Source organism: Lepidothrix coronata, unplaced genomic scaffold, assembly GCF_001604755.1.
Source record: "Lepidothrix coronata isolate B3197 unplaced genomic scaffold, Lepidothrix_coronata-1.0 Scaffold39, whole genome shotgun sequence".
NCBI classification, from domain to species: Eukaryota; Metazoa; Chordata; class Aves; order Passeriformes; family Pipridae; genus Lepidothrix; species Lepidothrix coronata.
Window position 1 is genome coordinate 3,103,318 of NW_016690219.1, and position 6,000 is coordinate 3,109,317.

At 44.3% G+C, this 6,000-nt stretch overlaps 1 protein-coding gene across 1 annotated transcript in view; it reads left to right on the forward strand.

The window, feature by feature from the left end:
* Window positions 1–6,000, forward strand: part of EVA1A (eva-1 homolog A, regulator of programmed cell death) — a 212,817-nt gene that overhangs the window by 101,521 nt on the left and 105,296 nt on the right. The gene's annotated exons all lie outside the window — the stretch shown is intronic.

Here is a 6,000-nt window from a genome sequence, read left to right on the forward strand (position 1 = left end):
TTTCTTTTTTTTTACCAGGAAGAGGTAATAAAGAAATAGTCATGCTGGGAAGCAGCCTTAAACTGTCTAAAATCCATTCATTGTGGTGAGCTTGATGATATGGGCATTGCATCACTGAGACCGACTCCAGTTTTAAAGCCAACTCTGCAAGCTGCAGCTGGTAAGACCCTCCATCATGGCTCTGCTGCCCTGATTTGGGTTTTTACCCTGAGAGAGGTTGGGCTAATAAAGAAAATAGACTAAGGCGTCATATCCTACTAAATGCAGCTGGTGAGATGAATTACCCACTGAGGGCTTGGACTAAGGGTTGTGAAATGAAACTCTCCAGCAATCTGCATTTGTGGAGTGATCCAGGAGCAAGGCTGGAGGGTCGTGCAACTTCTAGAAAGTGGGGCCAGAAATAAAAAGAATAACGTAAGCTGATCTCACTCCCCCCAAATCCCCAACTTTAGTTTTAAAATACCATATTCCAAAAGCACAGCTGATGCCTTTAAACACTTTCACATGTGGAAGTTTCACCATAGCCAGGATTCGTGTTTGCTCTCTGGCAGTGTACTGAAGCAAGCCAAGACTAATGAAAGCTGAGGGTAACTCTGGTCCAACCTCTCTAAGTGGGCTCTCTATCTATAAGGTCTTAAAGCAGTTTTTATTGCTCTACTGTGAGATTTGAGCTTTTTGAGCTTTTAAAGGTTCTTGGTAGGGGCCTGGCTCTGCTTAGCAGTACTTACCTCAGACTTAGTGATACAGTGCTGGCATTTGTGAGTGTCCTTCCCACACCTCTGACACATGGGATCACTTTTTTCTCACTGGTGCCAGGGTGGTGTCTCAAACAACATTTGTAATTTGCATTTAGCAAGCAAACAAGCAGCAGAAGAAAGGAAATCATGGAACAGGGAATCGTTAAGGTTGGAAAAGACCTCTGAGATCATAGAGTCCAACTGTAATGTTTCCCTGAATGAGCATGAGATCTGGTACAAGAAGAGTGCCATGTCTACTTTCCCACTTTTGAAGACCTGAAGAAAAAAAAATGAATTTGGCCAGCTGAAGGGGACCACAGCCCAATTCTGCTGCACTACATTGCTGGGCTTGGTTTCCTTGCACCTTTTTGGCAGGCTAACTGCATGATTTATGGATAAGAGAACCTCTTATCCATGTTTTATTCCCTCTCTGAGCTCTGAGAATGGGCACCTGGAGGTGAAGACTTCTGACCTGGAATCACCTCCAGAAGAGGTATTAATATACTTGGAACTCTCACTTGAACGAGTTCTCTACGGAATTATTTACATTTGGAAGTTAAATTACCTACATGCACTTCATAACAGCCAACAGGAGTGATGTTCAGTGTTTTTATACTCCTGAGACATGGGGGTAGAAGAAAATACCATGTCACTTCTAGAGCTCCAAATGACATGGTGGTGACTGTGATGTATGAGGGTGCTGTAGTCTCATCTATCACTTGGACACCTCTCAGATGTATTATTGACATCTTCAGGGCTAGTCAGTGAGGGAATAAAGATGCTTGAATATGACATTTTGGCATCCAGCTAAATGAGCTCCTTATCACAAACGCTTTGAAGTGTGTAAGGAAGATGGTCACATGGAGGTTTTGATTGCTGCTCTTACATTTTTCAGTTCAATGTAGAGGACAAAGATATTGACAAACCAAGAAAATCAGAAAGAGAGACAAAGCTGATTTCCATATTGGTGTAGTCTTCCCTCAAAACACTGGTGGCTGCTTGCCCTGGCATTTATGGGAATGCACAAGGCATTTTTGCTTAGAAACTGTGGAGGGAAAACCAGGAAAATTTCCCCTTTGTAACCAAAAGAAAATCTTTGAAGTAAATACTTGGTCAAAATTTGTTCCTAGAGCCAATTTTTTTTTTTCAGGGCTAGAAAAATATGACTCCTTCAAAGAGAATGGCTCAGGTCTTACCATGGGGAAAATGAGAAGAGTATTTGGATTTACCATATGGGTAAATGGTAAATGCCTGCTGTTGTCAGTAGAGTTTAGCTGGATCTTCTAACATGGGTACCTCAGATGACTTTCTACCACTCCTGTATCCACCAGATTTTGATGCTCCGTAGGATCTGGTGGTCAGTGAAAAGAGTAAGACTTGCCTAAATTGTGGCTGTTTGCTGCAAGAGCCAAGAAAATGGGGTACTAAAAGAAACCTCCACCATGCTATATCGAAGTCAAGCTGGCAGCCACCTAAAAGCAGTCAGAGACCAATATTGCTTATAATCTTCAGTAACGACCTGGATAATGGGGCAGAGTTTGTAGGTGGTACCAAATCGAGCAGGACCGTTGTTACAGTATAACTGGAATACCAAAGTGTCCAATTCAAGGTACTCCAAGTAAAGTGATACCTCTCCAGGTGAAGAGCAAGTCCAGTGAAGGGCCACCACGCTGGTGAGGGGGCTGGAGCACATAGTATATGGGAGAAAGCTGAGGGACCTGGCATTTTTCAGTCCCCAGAAGAGAAAGCTCAGGATTGGACCTTATGGCTGTTTTCTACTACTGCATGGGCTGCTCTGCAGAAGACTCTTCTTGGAAACATACAGAAAAAACCAGCAAACTAACACCAAAAGCAATGAACATCAGTTGCAGTAATAGAAAGCTGAGTAGATACAAGGATAAAATTCTTAATTCTTCACCTGGAGAGGGGTTTGGGGAATATTTCTCTGTGGAAAACTTGCCTGGACAAATTCTGAGCAAACTGATGTAATATCAAAGCTGGCTGTGCTTTGGGCAGGAGGTTGGATGGGGTAGGCTCCATATATTATTTTCAGCTAAGTTATGGGATGGTTTATGTGCTGCTGTCACAACAGGTGACTTTTCTCCCTGTGTATATTTCCCTGGATATATTACAAGGTTTGCAAAAAGTCCATGTAAAAGAGGCTTTTACGATCTTGGTGCTCTGTTTTCTATGCTAGAGGCTTTCATCCCCATGTGTAATTGAAGCATAGACAGTCTCTTCTTCTTTACTGCTCATTTTGGCTGCTGCAGGTTGAGCTAGAGCAGCCTGGCAATTGGAGAGCTGAGGAATTCACTATTGATATTTGTGAATATGGAGGCCTGGTCTGTACCCAAATAAGTTGGGTATGTAGGGTTACATATAGACTGGTAAACTAGCAGTACCAGGGCCTGGGCACAGGTACTGGAAATAGATCTTCGGTAGCATGATCCATGGCATAGTTTGTTGGCTTAGTCTAGCTAACACACTCCTAGTCTGTCCCAAAGATCATAGAATACAAAAATGGTTCAGGTTGGAAGGACCTTAAAGATCATCTTGTTCCAACACCCCTGCTTATGGCACATTTTACGTTAAGCCCAAGTTGCTCAAAGGCCTGTCTATCCTGGCTTTGAATGCTTCCAGAGGCATTTTGAGGTTGGTTGTAGGACAGAGACTGAGTACCATCACTCTCTTTTGGAGGGTAAGAGTGTTTAGTATCAGGGTTATGGGCTGTTCCACCACAGTTGGCCTCAGGGCCAGGGATGGTCCAGCGTAAGTTTTCATTTATCAGTGAACATGTACCAAAACAGTGTAGACTGGACCTGGGCACTGATAAAATATCAGTAAGGATTGCAGTGTTAGGACCTGCTCTGGATGATGGAGCTACCTAGAAGAGGCTGAGTATCTAGGGCTATGTGGAAGAAGCTCTTACAACTTAAGCTACATTATTTGTGGGACAGGTGAGGGGAATAGAGTAGGGTCCCACAGCTGCCTGTAGGCAGTATGGCATGTTGTTTTCAGTGGATATCATGGGCAGGGCTGTCCTCTCTTGGGCCAAAAAAAATGCAGCTGCTACCTGATAAAGGTGGCATCAGGACTGTGCTCACCTGCCATGTACACATCAGCTGCTCTGGACTGGATACAGCGAAAAGAGCCTGCTACTGCCTGGCCCTGTGGCTGGGTGACCTTGTGTCCATGCTTTCCATCCAAAACACTTGGGGGCCTTCTGTAAATTGATATTTGGGACTAGACCTGTTAGATCTCAGGCTGTATTACCTGTTCGGGGTAGTACTTGTTGGCAAAATCATTCTAAGGAACTGGGCAGCACCAAAACAAGGAGGATAACAGTGTGTCCAGATTTAAGCTCTGTTTGATTTCCTAATGCAGATGCTGCTGCTAAAGTCAACATGAATGGAGACCACGGCCTGCTCAGAACTGCATGGGAGGAAGGAAGTCATCGATACCAGGACATGACTACTGATAGCTAGAAAAGCTGCCAATGTTATTGTGAGGATATATGACAAATAAAACTCCTAGAAGTGTTTTCAGTGAGCTGAATCTACAGCTTTTACATCTGAAGAGTCAATCCAGTTTGTTAAGGTGAAGAGCAGAGTCTGTAGTTACTGCACATTCCCGCATGAGGAACGTCCCAAAAGCTGACCATCTCTGGGGATGACATATGCAAAAGCCTTGTTGTGCCCCTCACAGGACAAATAATGGGTAATGTTCCTGTGCCAGGGGGCAAGGCCCCTGAGCAGACAGCTGTGGGATGTTCTCTGTTTTGTATGGGAACAATAACAAGTAAAAAGAATAGGCACCCTCCATGAAATCCTCTGCAGTGCTTAGATTTGATGAATTTCTCTAAGTGGACATTTGCAAAAAGACAATGAATCAGGATTGCTGCATGCCAGATGTTTCCACTGGAACCTCTGACACTCATTGGATCAGAAATCCCCAAAGGAGGTTTGGGTGGTTCAGTATGAAAATGTTCACATGGAGCCTTGTTCTTTTGTCATTTGCATCATGCTGCCTTTGATTTGAGAAAAAAAAACATGTTACCCTCTAGGCTTGGTTTTCTGTGGCTTTCCCATGTCTCTCATGGCTTTTGTTGTTGTTCTTGTTCTAGCACTCAATACCTTTTGGGGTTCATTTTCCCTTTCCTTCCCTCCTAATTAGTGACCTAAATGGGTTTGTATGCCTTTCTCTGCAGCTGTCCTGTTGCTTTTAGCAACAATTTGATGTTGAAGAAACGTCTCCTTGTCAGCTTCCCCCTAAGCTTGATCCTGGCTGGATGGTGAAAGCAAACTATCAGTCTTGCACCTAAAAGATCAAGACCTTGTCTCTACAAATTGTTTTCACCCTAGCTGAGAAGACAGGCAAAAACATCTGATAGAATATAGGACTTGTGAAAATACTTACTTTTGGGGCTTTCCATATTCTAAATTCCTGATATAAGAAATGTTTCTACTTGCATGGAATAAATGTGCTTAAAACAAATTTCTACTTGCTTGGTAGATGACAATATTATAATTATTCTACCTCACAGTAACTAATTAGATTTAGAAATACAACATCTTCTAAGGGCAGACAGGGACACTGATCACATCTGTCTGTAGCTGGGGCCAGAGAGGGGCACTTGACACAGCTCTTATGGGTGTTACAAAGGCTAAAAAAGCCCATCCAAACTCTCCCCATCTCTTCCCCTCAAAATGAAACAAGCTATATTGGGTTTGCCTGCTCACATTTTGGTAGCAGGGGCCTACAGGGGTGGCTTCTGTGAGAAGATGCCAGAAGCTTCCCCCATGTCTGACAGAGCCAATGCCAGGCGGCTCCAGGAGGAACCACCATGGGCCAAGGCTGAGCCCAGCAGAGATGGTGGAAGTGCCTCTGGGACAACGTATTTAAGAAGGGGAAAGAAGTTACTGTGCAACAGCAGTTGCATCCAGGAAAGAGAGAAGTGAAAATGTGTGAAAGCAACAGCTCTGCAGACACCCAGGTCAGTGAAGAAGTAGTGGCAGTAGCTGCTCCTCCTTCCCAGTCACAGAAGTTGAGATTCCCATAGTGCAGACCACGGTGAGGCAGCTGTGCCCCTGCAGCCCATGGGGGTCCATGGGGGAGTATAGATCCACCTGCAGTCCATGGAGAAACCCACATCAGAGCAGAGGGATACCCAAAAGACATTGTGACTCTATGGGAAGGCTGTGCTGGAGCAGGTTTCCTGGCTGGACCTGTGACTCTACAGGGGACCCAAGCTAGAGCAACCTGT